The sequence below is a fragment of the Globicephala melas genome, chromosome 2, assembly GCF_963455315.2.
Source record: "Globicephala melas chromosome 2, mGloMel1.2, whole genome shotgun sequence".
NCBI classification, from domain to species: domain Eukaryota; kingdom Metazoa; phylum Chordata; class Mammalia; order Artiodactyla; family Delphinidae; genus Globicephala; species Globicephala melas.
Window position 1 is genome coordinate 151,936,165 of NC_083315.2, and position 15,295 is coordinate 151,951,459.

The window sequence follows — 15,295 nt, forward strand, 5'->3', positions numbered from 1 at the left end:
CAGCCCTCCGCTGCTGCTCTCCATTCTGGGACCGAGGAAAACCTGGGGGTTTAGGAGTTCAGCTTGCCAGGGGCAACACCCGTAAAGATCAAAGTCATTGTGCACAGAAGTGCTGAGAGCCCCGACTCTGGAGCCTGTCTGCCCGGGTCTGAATATCCATCATTCACTACTGTGTGATCTTCAGATTCCAGTTTCCCCATCTGTAAAACAGAGATGTGAGGGTTATATGACAACAATTTACGTAAAGCCCTTAAACAGGGCCTACCTATGGTGAGCACTTTGAGCATTATTTTATAACCATTGACTCTATCTATTGGGTCCTTACTAGGAACCAGGCACTGTGCTAATAAGCCTTTAGCATAAGGCAGCTTTGTTGATCCTCTCAGCAGAAGCTCCATGATCCCCTTGTATGGATGAGGAGATTGGTGCACAGAGAAGCTAAGTCACATGCCCAAGGACACAGAGCGGGTAAGTGACAGAGCCTGGATTTGAACTAATGGACCTGCTCTCAGCCTCTACACAGCGCAGCATCACCCTGAGACCCAGGGGGAGCTCTGATTTGGGAGAAGGGAGGACAACTGAGTGGTTCATCCAGACACAGAGCTTCTGCCTGGAGTCCCGCCCTCATCTCCCTGTTCCTATTTCCTTTCTTTTTCTGATCCCACTAGTCTGAGGTGGGTACCAAGAGGGTGGGGACAGTTGGCCAGTGTGTGTCAAGTGGAGGTTGGAGGGAGCAGAGACAGCTTTGAACCACTGCAGGAATATTGACACCGCCACTACCTCGGTTTCTCGGGCTGTCGGAGCTCACCTACCTGCCCTGTTCCACTCCTCTGGGTAAAGGCAAACGTCATAAATAAATGATTATTTATTGCTTCCTCAACGGGTTGATTAAAACAAGAACAATCCCTTAAAACGAGGACAATATGCTTATCAGCTCAGCCTGTATTTTTGAAACATCACATACTGTTTTCTCTGGATTTCGACAGTGTGCATCAAAATAAAAGAGGGGGGCTTCCCTGTTGGTGCAGTGGTTGAGAGTCCACCTGCCGATGCAGGGAATGCGGGTTCGTGCCCCGGTCCGGGAAGATCCCACATGCCGCGGAGCGGCTGGGCCCGTGAGCCATGGCCGCTGAGCCTGCGCGTCTGGAGCCTGTGCTCCGCAAAGGGAGAGGCCACAACAGTGAGAGGCCCGCGTACCAGAAAAAAAAAAACCAAAAAACAAAAAAAGAGGGGACCAGGAAACATTTTCATGTTCTGAAAGGATTTTACATACAAACAAAAGAACAGCTTGCCAGGTGTTGGCTCTGAGAATCTGGCAGCCCTGTGAGATCCAGCGGCCACAGGGCAGATAGAGGAAAGCACAGGTGGCTTTTTTTTCCTTTAGAGCTTCTTGGTGTCAAAATCATAGCTGTCTGGAGGAGACAGGGAGGGAATGGAGCATTTGGCTCTATTGATTGAAGATCTCCATTCCCTAAATACCTTGAGAGTTGGGGGGTATTTCTAATTTTATTTTGCATATGGGTGTGTGGTGGGAAGGTGTGCGTCTGAATGTCTGTGTGTGTGTGAGGGTAGGGAAGGAGAGAGAGAGAAAGGAGAAGCTTTAAAAGAAACGTGGGAAGATGTTGGTGGGGGAAGGGAGTATTCAGCCAGGAAAGAGGCAGAGATCTGGCCTTGGAAACACAAACGGACAAAAACAATGATTTATTTAGAAATATGGTTTATCAACAGAAAAGGCCATTAAAGCTTCAGATCTAGAGCTAGTAGCTCCTCGGCACCCCGCTCCTAAGTGAACGGAGTAAGAGGAAACACAGCCAAATGTTATTTTGTTTTTGTTTTTCTAAAGTTGGTGATTATCTCTGACAAAATCAATATAGAAGGCAGTTCGAAAACTTCCCTTCAATTCTGGCCCCACCAGAATTAAGCAGACTAAGAATGGACACTTTATTGCCACTAACCAGCTGTGGCACCTGGAGCAAGTCATCAAACCTCTCTGATCTCAGTATTCTCATCCGCAAAACGGGATGAAGATGTTACCTTGTGGTGTTGCTGATGATCAAATGGGATGACATAAGTGCCTCAGTCCCAGCAGGAGACTGGACAGTGTTAGCTTCTTCCTCCTCCTGTCTCTCTTCTGGGCTCTTATCTTTATCGGCAAGAACGCCTTATCTTTCTAACTAAAATGAGAGCTCCCGGTCTATGTTGGAAATATTTGGGGGTCTCCTCCATATTGCCTAACATGATGATGGGACACTGAGTAAAAGTGTATCGATGATGAATTGATACTGGTCTTTATCTGAGAGGAAAAGCTACATTCCAAGGTCTTTGAAATGTCTGCTGAGGACACATTTCCATTGATCTTGCATCCCGCCACCACCCACCCCAACTCCAGTTTCATCCTCCACAAACAGTGCCAGAAAATGATTTATAAGCCACACTCTCCCTCGCCCTTATCATATGTTCTCATAGTCAAGCTATGACTGTACCTGCAGGCGATCCCAAGGGGTCAGGAACACAGACAGGCATCTGATTGCTTGTGAGCGCTTTCCCAGAAATATGTACCACAAATCTTGCTATTTCCTGAGGTTATCTGAATAAAATGAATTCCCTTCCCAGTGGCGATCATTCCACTTTGCTTCAAAATATTGTGTACAAAGAGAAGAACTCTGTGCAGTAAGCAGCTTCTCCCTTGGGTGGGGAACCCTACACATGTCTGTCTGGCCCTACAACTCCCCAAGTGTCTGGGACAGAGAACATTCCAAGAAGCAAGGGCCACACCTAAGGAGGCAGTGGGGGTGGGTTTCCTTCATTCTCATGCTCTTATTTCAGATTGATCAGGATGAAGATAGACTGGGGTCTCAAGGTTACCTTTTTGTTTTTTCCAATGTTCAGTTTCCTTTAATGACTCCCATTCTCCCTGAAGGGCAGGTGCAGGCAGCTAGGCGATGGCAGGAGATGTTCACTTAAAGATATTGCCCTGATTGAAGGTTTTGCCTAGTGCCCTGAAATTAAGATTTTAATAGACATCCTCAGACAGGATGCTCTTCACTGTCAATACCAAGTCATAGCCAGAGGCAACCACAAAATGCTCCCCAAGTCTCAGAAAGTTTAGTGAGACGCCATCCCTGCCTGCCTGGATTCAAAAAACATACAAGTGTAATCTTCGTCTTAGCCAGCCGAATACATGAAAATTGGATTATCACAGAATTTCTATTTGGAGGTGATAATTTACTTGGCCAACTGCATCTTCACTTTAACAGTAACATTACTTTGATGTAATATACTGCTTTGCAGTTTACAAAGTACATCTACAGAATTAAAATTTTATTCCACAAGCCTCTCCACAGCCCTGTAAGCTAGCTGGGGAAAAAGTATTAAACCCATTTTTCTTATGAGGAAACTGAGGTTCAGAGATTTCCTGCACATTAATTTGCAAGCCTTGCCTATGTTCGATTTAAAATGTGGCTTAACATGGAAAAATCTCATTGCTAGTTAACTTTTCTGGAAGATGAATGAAGGATGCAGGTACAAAACATACTCCCTCAGAATAAGAGATCTGCATAATATCTCTTTACATAAGATATTTGGGTAAAATTGCATAAACAAAGTAAGCCTGCAGCACATTAATCAAATGTTCTCTAACGCTCTGCTGTTTGTGGTGCTGGAGAGTGTGAATGTGATTGGGGCCAGTGATGTTCATCATGCAAGAACCACATGCCAAGGTAGAAACAGCAGGTGTGAATGTCACCCTCTGAGTGACAGGTACCCTCAGCGGTCTCCCTAGTGATTGATGCATCAGGGTGGCAACCTTGCCTCGGCTTTGGCAGAGCCTCCTTTGAAGTGTTCAGGCTATGGAAAAACGAATGCGATCTTTTACCAATTAGCCATGGTTTTCAGGGACTGCTCAGGCAGTCGTGGTAGGAATGCCTATGCCTGTGGACCGGTACACAGTTTAGCGGACAGAGGTAGTGGCAGCAAGATTAATTGGCCCTTTCGTCTCCAAGCATGCAGGAGGCAGAGGGAGAGAGAAAGAGGGAGGGAAAAGAAGAAGGAGGTAGAAGGCAGAGGGGAGAAGAAGGAAAAGGAGGGAGGAAAGGAAAGCGGTGATGAGAGAGTGGACATTCACCTGTCTGACACAACCTCAGTGTATGTCTTCAGGATGGAGAAGCTCGGGAGGCACAGGAGGAGGTCGGCGGTCTCCGTGGAGACCCCTGCAATGCCAGGTGTCCAAGATGGGAGGGTATGAGGCAGAAGGTTGACATCTCAATTAGAGGAGGAGGGAGGGGAGACCAGGAGAGTGAGGTCACTGCAGTGCGCTTGGCTGTCATAGGGCTCTTGGCTATGCCCTTATGGCCGCAGAGCAGCAGGCTGCCCAGACCTCACACCCCGGAACCCCCGCTGCTCCAGCAGAGATGGCCCAGGGCCTGGTGTGATGTGATGGAAAAAGCACGAGCTTTTGGTGTGAGCTTTTGGTGTCTGCTGGCTAGAGCCTGAAGCCTTGTTTTCCCATTCACTTGCTGTGTGACCTTGAGGAAGTTCCTTCCTTTGAGCCTCAAATACCTTGCCCATTAAATGGGGCTTTTAACTAACCTGCAGCTTTGGTTGTGAATTTTAAATGACAAGGATAGCACCTGCCTTTTCGACTGAAATAATCCCCCAGCTACTAACTACCAAATAATCCTGCTTGCTGCATAGCATCTACTGCTTCTATGATGATCCTGTTTGTTTGTATGTTTATTTTCTAGTTTGTTGTCCTGTTCCATCTGATAAACTATAAACTTCCAAGGACAGGGACTTACCTGTCAGCTTTGTTTCTGTAGCTTGGACCCAGCACAGAGCCTGGCACACAGTGGGTGCTCAATAAATGTTAGAATGAGTAAGAAACAGTCTTGGGGACGAAGGAGGGAACAATTTGGGTGTGGAAATCTATACCTTGATTGTGGTGGTAGTTATATGACTATATGTTTGTCAAAACTTATAGATCTGTACCCTTCAAGAAGGTGGACGTTACTGTATCTCAATGTCTGACCTTTAAAAATAGGCTAGAAGGAGCAACGGATAAACAGAATCCCACCGTATAAAGATTCATATTTACTGATACTTATTGTGCCTGGCCGGTGGGGGCCAGGAGCCTTCACACTGGTTATTTCATCTAATCCTTACAGCACCCATGCCTAATGAAAGTCTGATTCTACCTATTTTGTAGAGGGGGAAAATGGGGGCTCAGAGTGGTTTTGAGATGTGCCAAGATTGCAAAGCTTGCTGGCAGCAGGTATAAAATTCACTTTACTTGATTCCAGTGCCCAAGCCTCACCCAGTGTTGTTCCTTCTGTGTTTCTCACACTTAAACCCTCACACTGACATAGAAATAAAGAGCCTGCTTTTCTTATGGAGCGGGAACATACCATGCTTAGGCTGGTCTCTTATGCTTTAGCCTGAGTTAGCCAGCCAGAATCCTTTCTCAGTGAAACAAGGTGTAGAGAGAATGGGCTTTTTGCTGGAGACAGGGAATGGGGTGGAATGGGGACTAGAGATAGCATAAAGAGGTCTGCAGTAGGGGATGGAAGTGTCAGCTGGGACCAGGAGCCAAAGGAGAGGGTCCGGAAGAGCAGTCAGAGGACAGCCTCCGGCGCCAGATGATCTAGGCTCAGACTTCAGTTCCATCAGTCACCTGTGTGACCTTGAGCAAGTTAATCAACCTCTCTGTGTCTCAGGTTCCTGATTTGCGAAACAAGGTTAATAATAGTTCCCACCTCATAGAATTTTTATATGGATTAAACAAGGTAACACTTGTAAAGCACTTAGAATAGTGGCTGGGGCAGAAATATTAAGTAAGAGGTAGCTATGGTAATTAATTAAGGTTAGGTTCTGTGACGTATGACAGAAACCCCAAGAGAACACTGGTTTAAACTAAGATGGAAGTTTACTTCACTGTCACATCAGTGAAGTTTAAAGGAGCCAGTCCAGGGCTGCTACGGAGGCTCAATGTTTATCTGCCCAGACTCTTTCTACTTTGTTGCTCCATCATCCCAAGCATGTTGCCTGATGGTCCAGAATGGTTGCTCCTGCCCCAGCCATCATATCTATATTCCAACCAGCAAGAAGGGGACACGGAGAAAGGACATGCCCCTCTCTTTAAGGATGTTTCCTGGAAGTTGCACACAACACAGCCACTTACTTCTCATCACCTAGAACTTAGTCACATGGCCACACCTAGCTACGGATAGCTGGGTAATCAGCTAAAATTTGTGAGTTGTATTGATAAAAAGGAAAAGTAAAATTAATTTGGGGGAGTGCTTTCTTCTACTATGGAAAAGCTTAGGCATATTCAAGTTATTTATCCCCCAGATCTCAGGACAGACACAAGATTTTCCTGGCACTTCCGGCCTCACTGAGATCCCAGTTCCTCACTGGTCAAATGGAGCTACTACCCCCTGCCCTTCCCCCCACCCCCACTGCCCTTTGCCTTGCTCTTGGCATCTCTCCTCACAGAAACAGGCCCAGGAGAGGCAGCTGCAGCCTGCCAAAGCCTTGACCTCAAATGAACATGGACAGTAAGGACTACAGGCAGCTGTGGTCAGTGTCCCAGACCATCTGGCCAGCTCAGCAAGCTTGAAATCTGGCCCTGGATGAAACAGAAAAGAAGAGACAGAAAAGGTGAATTTTGAATTTTTTTTTTTTTTTTTTTTTTTGGCGGTACGCGGACCTCTCACTGTCGTGGCCTCTCCCATTGCGGAGCACAGGCTCCGGAAGCGCAGGCTCAGCGGCCATGGCTCACGGGCCCAGCTGCTCCACGGCATGTGGGGTCTTCCCGGACTGGGGCACGAACCCATGTCCCCTGCATCGGCAGGCGGACTCTCAACCACTGCACCACCAGGGAAGCCCAAATATTTTCTATTTTTAAAAATCATATGAGTAACATGTTTTATAAGAAAACACAAAAATTTTTATTAAAACGAAGCAGAAATCCTTTAATACTAAACCCAGAGATAATCATCATTAACATTTCATATGTGTCCTTCAATCCTCTATCTATTCAGACTTTTCCTCCTTAATTACAAATTTGGGCTCACACTTCATCCTCTTTTATAACTAGTGTTTAAAATTCAGCAATAATAAAAAAGTCCTTCCATGTTGATAAATACATTTCCCACATCATTTTCAATGGACCATTTGTATGTCTCTCTTACAGAAGGGACACAGTTTAGCAGGGAGGCAATTTGCCTTTGACCTTGGTATCTGGTCAGAATATGCTCTTCAGCTTCATCTTCAGCCTTGGTCTTTGAAAGGCTGAAGAGCTAAGTTCAGACTTCAGCATCATTTCTGGGTTCCCTGGACTTGTGTATGATCCATGAGCTATGACTGTGTTACATAACCTTCGCATCCAAGAAGCAAAATCATCTCCGTTATACACACATGGCATGTCATTTGGCTCTACCGCTAATAATCACTTTCTAATGTAGATCACCTTCTAGAAGTAACTTGTAATGAGTATCTTCTTTTGTGCTCTATTTGTTGAAATTCTACCAGTTAAAGAATAAATGTATATTTATTATTGCAAAAGTAAAATGCTGTATCACTCATGATAATTATAAACACTGTCCCTTTTTTTGGGTACAGAAATCATTATTAAGCCTTTCAAATGTTTAAATATAGAAGGAAACATGGATAGCTAATACAAATATTGAGAAAGCATGTCAGCCAAATACTTTTAGAAGATGCTTTTGGAGGCGACAACAATAAAACATTAAAATATTATGAAGCAGAATAATAGAGATTAGATTGTATCGTAGTTCTAATCTTTGTAGAATTGTTTGTGACACTAGCATTTGCAACACTAAACAAAATAATCTTTTTTTATTTTTTTAAATTTATTTATTTATTTTTGGCTGCACTGGGTCTTCGTTGCTGTGCGCGGGCTCTCTCTAGTTGCAGTGAGAGGGGGCTACTCTTCGGTGCGGTGCGTAGGCTTCTCATTGCGGTGGCTTCTCTTGCTGCGGAGCACGGGCTCTAGGCACGTGGGCTCCAGTAGTTGTGGTGTGTGGGCTCAGTAGTTGTGGCTCGCGGGCTCTAGAGCGCAGGCTCAGTAGTTGTGGCGCATGGGCTTAGTTGCTCCGTAGCCGGACCAGGGATCGAACCCGTGTCCCCGGCACTGGCAGGTGGATTCTTAACCACTGCACCACCAGGGAAGTCCCAATCTTTTAAAATGTAGTCAACTTTTAGTCACCTTATTCTATCTAGGTCATGAAGCTTTAATAGAAAGCCCTATTTGTCATTATTTACACCTTGTAAAGATAAAATAAAAACAGAATGTCAACCAACATCCCAATTTCATGAGGAGGCAAACCTCTAAAATAATGTGTAATACTATCCATGGCAAATCATATTTGACCCAACATAGGAAGAAATATAAAGAATTTAAAGAAAAGTAGAAATTATTAGAAAAAGTGAGGATCACACTTCTCCACCATCCTCAGTTGAAAGTAAGCATCAATTTATTAACACAAACGTGCGTAGTATCCAATACAGGAGCAAAGCTCACTACTGCCAGCCCTGGGGAAGTGTGTATTGCTCTCACTCTAAAATGTTAAATGGTTAAGCATTGACAATGACATTCATTAATAATGAAATTATCATCACAAGCAATCTCTGATAAAATTTTAGATGTACTCTTTATCAAAGATGTTTGTTCCATAAAGGTCATATTAGACATTGACCTGGACTTCAGCTGAATAGTACTGATCTTGGCCATTTGGCATTCAACCAAAGTGTGTGTTGAGTGCATCTCTGACTTTAGATTATTCCCAATTTCTCACTATTATTAGTAACATTGCAGTGAATGTCCTAGCACAAACAACTCTGTGGGGCTCTATGATTATTTCCTTGGCTGAATTCCTAGAAGTGGAGTGGCTGAGTGGAAAGGATCCCTATTGCCAGCTACCCACTGCAGAAAGTTTGTACCAGCTTCTCTCCCATAAGAGGAGTGGAGCAGGGCGAGATTGGCTCCTGGCGCCTCGACAGCTATGGCACCTGTATTCTCAACCTCGCACGGTGGTTAGCAGTTGGATGGTTGAGAGTAGCATCCTTCAGGTAGCTCCAAACCCTCCTGGATCCCACCACTGTGACCATAGCTATACTTCCTTTGGGGTTTATCTTGTTTCTGGCATTGTGATAGACCCTTTAGGGACTTCTTGCATTTTAATCCTCACAGTGCTGGTCTTAGTAAAGATTCCTTGCCTCATTTTATACATGAGGAAACTGAAGCTCAAAGGTTGGGTGACCCTGCTCCCAGCCCTAATGGAAGCCTCCAGAGGCTGGCCAAGCAGCAGAGCGAAAGTTATTTCCTGCAAGTAAATGAAACTGTAAACTCCAAACCCCATTACACCAACTATTCAGTCCCTGGAAGCTAACAGGCTCCCTGAGGCCTCCTACCTGCATCCATTCCAGCCAGGGCTTGAAGGTAGAAGAAAGGTGAAGGGCAGCGCCGACCGAACCCAACCGTGCTCTGGGCTGGGCTCTGTGCTGGGCACTTTACGAGCTTTGCATGTCCATCGCTTCTTGGTTGTTTCTGAAGGAGGCTGGGCCAGAGCCTCTGTTATCCCTGAGCAAGCTGCCCCTCTGCCTGGTGTGCGTGCGTGTGTGTGTGTGTGTGGTAACTCAGACTCTAACAGCACCAGGAGAAGGTCAAGACTGTTGGCCACTGAGTCCCCCACATAGCTAGTTGACAGTTGACTAGTTGGGGAGAAGTGTAAGTAATGACCACATGCCTGGGACTTTATATACACTATCTCATTCAGGTCTCAAACTGCCAGGTGAGATATTCACATCTTACTGGAGAGGAGCCAGAGGCTTAGGAAAATGTTCAAGAACTCACAGCTAGTAAGTGGCGAAGGACACAAATAGTCCAGGATAGACGCTTACACTTTCTCTGATCCAGATGGGAAAATGCACCCTAGTACATTTCTATAAATATTACCCTTGTAAGAGCCTGAAGCCTTGAGGGAGAAACAAGCAGGCTTCAGAAGCCCCGTAAGAGCAGGAAGGCTGCTGTTCTGAGGCCTTGCAGAGGAAGAACGCATTGTCCCTGAGCTGAGGGGGACACACGAGGGGAGTCCGCCTGGGGAGGGTGCTGAGCCCTGACTTTCCAGGCAGGAGCAGAATTGCCTGGGCTGAATGAGTGGTAGCGGTGAGACGTTGTCCTCTCATATGAGGACCTACCCCCTTCCTTTCTTTTTCTAGGTCTGGGCCTCAGAAAGGGAGACCTGAAAGCTTAAAGGAGATGAGGATGGGAGTGGTCTCCTCTCCTCCCTGGTGTCCTTCAGCAGAGACACATACAAGACCCATGGGTGCCACTGCCAGAGCTTGGAGTCACAGATCTGAATCCAACCTTAGTTACTCTCCAGCTGTGTGACCTTGAGCAAGTTACTTAACCTCTCTGAGTCTCAATTTAAGCCATAGAATGTGGGCGCACAAATAGTTCTTTACCAGTGGTTGTGAGGATTGAGGGAGCTGAAGCCCCAGCCCCATTGCCACCTCAGCCAGAAGCCAGCCCTCTGACTCACTGTCTCCAGTGCCCACCTGTGCAGGGAGCCTGCCCTGGGAAGTGACCTGGGACCCCTGGAGTTCCAAGGACCCACCTGAGGCCCTCCAGGATCCGACCCCAAAGCCTTGTAGGCTGCATGCTTACTCAGAGCCTTCCGGCCTTTGCATGTGCTATGGCCCCCAACTGAAACACACTTCCTGCCCCTCTGCCTGCCTTATTGAACTAGCCTTCAGGCTTGACATAGCTGCCCTCGTCTCCAGGAAACCTTCCCTAGCCCCCAAGTCTGCACCATATCACACCGAGTTTTAATGTCCTGTTCTCCATTGAACTGTGAGCTCCTGAAGTGTAGAGAATAGGTTCTGCCCATGTTGTAACCACAGAGCGTAGCATGGAACTTGGCCCAGAGCAGATGCTCAGGACATGTGCACAAAGTAGAAGGAAGGATGAATAGAGTCTACAGGGGCCTGAGTAGCAAAACTATCAGAGACAGACTACAACAGAACCTCTGTTTGAGCCAGGGAATCCCAGGCAAGAAAGAGGAGGGCAGGGCTTTAGTTACCATGGTTTCAGGGAACCTGTCTTTTCAATCTGTCAGGCGAGGCGAGATGTATCTAGGGCCACCCAGTACAGTTGTTCAGGTTCTGCACTTTAAAATTCCAGGGGGCATCATTTTCACACTTGAGTCATCCTAGATTTGCATGGTTATTATGACAATTTTCCAGTAGATGGCGGTAAAGCATCTTGAGTTAGGGGCATTTTTTTCCTGTTTGTGCAAATGCACTGTTTGTGTTCTCTCGTGCTGGGAGCGCCTGTCTACCAGCCCTCCAATCTGCTGAGAGGTTACCTAACGTCCCCAGCCTTGTCCCACCTCCTCTTCACTTCAGGGCTTTACAAACCACACCCAGGGCCATTAAAGCCAGAAATCCCCAATTGCATCCTTTGTTCCGAAGAAGGTAATGTTTGTGATCAGAAGCCCCAGGTTCAAGTTCCAGCTGCTGCATTTCCTAGTGAGTGGTCTTGGGCAAGTGACTCTGCAGTTCTACGACCTAGCTTTCTCTTCCAGAAAGAATGCAGTAATAATCCCTGCCCTTGAGGTTGTGAGGAACAAATGCTACCCTGAACATGGTCGAGCCATTGCTAGCTGATATTCCTAGGCAGGATATTCCTAGGAATATCCTGCCTTAATAACGTGCAGGACTTTCCAGCTGACCCCAGGAGGATTGCGCTGTTTGAGCAGGGGTGTGCTACCTACCACACCACTCCTATTTTCTCACTGCCCCACCCCCCAGAGTCATCGTCTCTTCTCCTATGTTATCTCTTTCCTGGTCTCCACCACTATTTCATCCCCAGGGGTGCTTTGGTCCCCTTCAATCTCTGCTCCAGACTCCTTAGTACAGTACAGAATAGTCAGTCTGCCAGTAAACAAATACTCAACCAGCATCTTCTGTGCGCCGGGTGCTGCGCTGGTCTCTACCTTTTAGTTTCTCATAGTCCCATGGGGGCATAAAGTTAACTCAGTCACCATCTTGGTTCTGAGTCTTCAGACCTCATTCTCATTTTTAAAACACTTTGGAGTGTTGTTACATAAGGTGTTTTAAAGGGAAGGGATTATCTTTTTATAGGAAATAATGAGAGGCTAGAATATTTTTCAAATGTACTCTTTCTTTTAGGTTTACTATTGCTCCTCTATTGAAGTTCATTAAATGAAGAACTGTCTTGTTTAAATGTGGCAGAGGAGAATTCAGCTCAAAATTGTGAATACTGGAAATGGAAATGATTCTTTTTGGAAGCTGTGTCTCTATTCCTCTTCTGCTGGCTGTCAGGTGGATTTTAGAACTGTATTTCCACATGTTCTGTTTCCATGATAGCTGGATGCTTCCATGAAGGGAGGATTACACACTGTTTTTCTGTTCCAACATATATAAGTGTCCACTCACCATCCAGTTCTGGAGGTCAGAAGTCTGGCCTGGGTCTCACTGGGCTAAAAATCAAGGTGTCTGTTTGCTGGGACCCTGAGGAGAAAGAGGCCTTGCCCAGTCCCTCCCTTTCTGGCTCCTTGGCCACTTAATGACTGGACACTGTCTTTGGCCCCCATCATTAAATATCCTCCAAGGTCCAAACCAAGAGAGGCTCAGCTGGGGTCTTCCCTGCCCGTCTCATACTGGCGAAAGCCTAGGTGAGGGAAGCAGAGAACAAACTCACTATGGGTTTCACTTAGAATTTGGTTTGGCTGTGAAGGGACAAGAAACTCAAAGTAGGATTGGCTTAAATGAGATAGACTTGTATTGCCCTCTCATGTAAATTAAGTCTAGAGGCAGGCCATCCACAGCTCATATAGAAACTCTACAGTGTCAGGAAGGACCCAATCCCTTTCCGGTACCTTGTTCTGTCATCCCTCAGGTGAGGGCGTGAGGACCTGTCAGAGCCGGGTGTGAAGGAGTGCCTCGGCCCAGGTGTTCGGTCTCTTGCACCTCACTTGCGGACACTGTAGATGACAACGATCAGAGCGCCAACCTCGCTAGGTAAGGATGAGATGAAACCATGCATGCTGAGCGCCCAGCACAGTGCCCAGCACAGGAACCAGAAATGTTAGCCCCTGAGGGGACAGTGCAGGAATGGGGTGAGTGAGGCGCCCTGCTGATGGGCAGGGGCTGCCCAGCTCCCATCCTCCAGGCCATCAAGTGACATCACAGGGGCCTTGGCCTGGGAAGCTCCCCGCCCTGGTGATCAGGTCAGAGATCCAAGCCTCTGGCCGCCGGTATGAGAGCCCCGGGGAGGAGAAGCCCAGCAGGGAGCCGGTGGGTGGGGACCCAGCAGCTGCACTGGAGCCTGGGTTATCCTGCTGAGTCATTCCCCCTGGGGCTGTGAAAGAGGGGGCAGGCCTGTGTGAGGGAGAGGGAGAGAGAGGAGAGAGAGAGAGAGAGAGAGTGAGCTCTCGCACATACTACACACACACACACACACACACACACACACACACAGACACACACACACACACACACACACACACACACACACACACACACCCCTCCCAGCTTAAGGAAAAGGAGCCCCTCCCAGCAGAGAGAGGCTTTGTTCCCCACAAGATTTAAAAGCCACGGAAACAAAAGAAAGGCAGCTCCCACTGCCCCCATCCCTCAGCTGCCATTTCTGCCCCCTCTCTCTATCCTCACCCCATTTCCACCAGCCCTGCGATCCATCCAACCCCGACCCGGCCCCCAGGGTGGTGATAGACAGTTCCAGGGACAAGCTGCTCACCTTATTTGCCTACCTCTATCCCCTCCTCATCGTGCACCCATCCCCCTGGCCCCATCCCCTGTGAATCGTGCCCACCCGGCCCCTCTCAGGCGATAGACGCTTTCCTGACTCTGAGGTGGTGTTCTGATGTACCAGACTTTTCCTGGCACTGGGGAAGACAGATGAGGGAGGCTGGGTCCCTGTGCCCAGAGGGGCTGTATATACCCTGTGGGGTGGGGAGGCTGAGGATGGAATTCATCCCCCTCTACCCCAGAGCCGGCTGAGTGCTGGGCCCCCATGAGGCCCGGCTGCCTGTGAATCATGGGGTCTGGATGGGCCGGAGACTCAGAGGCAGGCTGGGTGGAGACAGAATGCTTCCTTCATTGAAAATCGCTTTTTGTCTGCGTACAAAATCCCCAAGCCCGACTATTATCTAATACCCAACTCTGTACCCGTCCAGACGTATTCCTATTCATATGGACCTGGTTTATGGAAAAGTCTGAATCTGACAGGATCAAACAGGACACATTTTTGCTTTGTCTCTCGTCACAGCCTTCAACCACGCTCTGTCAAATCTCTTCTTCTGGCCTTGAACAATATTCCTGGCAGATTTCTAGTTTTCTGATCAAATCTCCTAGTTGTTTTTTCAATTATTAAAAATTCAGGTTAGTTTAGTCCAATTTAAAAGTTAAACATCATATGCAAATACAGGCCAATCCTACCCCTTCCTCCCCCAATGCCAAGCAAAGCTAGGAGTGGGGAGGGGGCTTCTCTTCCCTCTCTCCCCCATCAGAATGCTTTTACCCCCTAGGTTTGAGGTTGGGGTGTGATGGGGGTTGGGGGATAAGAGCTGGAAGGGGGAGGCCACAGGTCTTGTTCTCTCGGCCAACACTGCCTGATGACCAGTGCCTCCTCGGAGTGAAATCTTCCAAGTGGGGTGAGGAGTCGCATTCTCTGGGGAGAAGGGTTATCTGGCTAGACTTTTTTCAACACACCCTGTCAACACTCACCCCTGGATGCCCGTCATTGGAATTCCTCCTCAGTTACCTCCTTAGGAGGTACTGACCCACAGGAAACGCCTGCATTCTTGCCTAGCCAAATGGGGGCATGCAGACCACCTTCACTGCCCCAGCTCTGCCCTGCTGTCTCTGTCCCTCCTCCTTTCCATCCCCCCTCACCATGGGTGGGACAGGTTGGCCAGTCAGCAGGCACTCAACTAAGAAAGGGGGTGCCCAGCTCTCCTCTCACAGGCACTCCTCCCTCTGGGAATAATCTCTAGCAGCCCTTTCTCCACAGCCAGAAAGTGGAGGGAAAACGAGAGCACCCCTGCCCTAGCCTGGGAACACTTGATCTGTGCAGTCATACAGTGCTGCACGCCCAGAAGTGCCCCTCACTTGGTCTGATGCTCTGCTGTCTTGAAATTTTTCATGATATTTGAACAAGGAGCCATTCATTTTCACTTTTCACTGACCCTGGAAAATTATGTAGCTGGTCTCCCCTGGGACTGACTGCTCTGAC

At 47.5% G+C, this 15,295-nt stretch overlaps 1 protein-coding gene across 4 annotated transcripts in view; it reads left to right on the forward strand.

Moving 5' to 3' along the window:
- The window catches only part of TMEM63C (transmembrane protein 63C), a 135,381-nt gene that overhangs the window by 26,635 nt on the left and 93,451 nt on the right, over positions 1 to 15,295 (forward strand). The gene's annotated exons all lie outside the window — the stretch shown is intronic.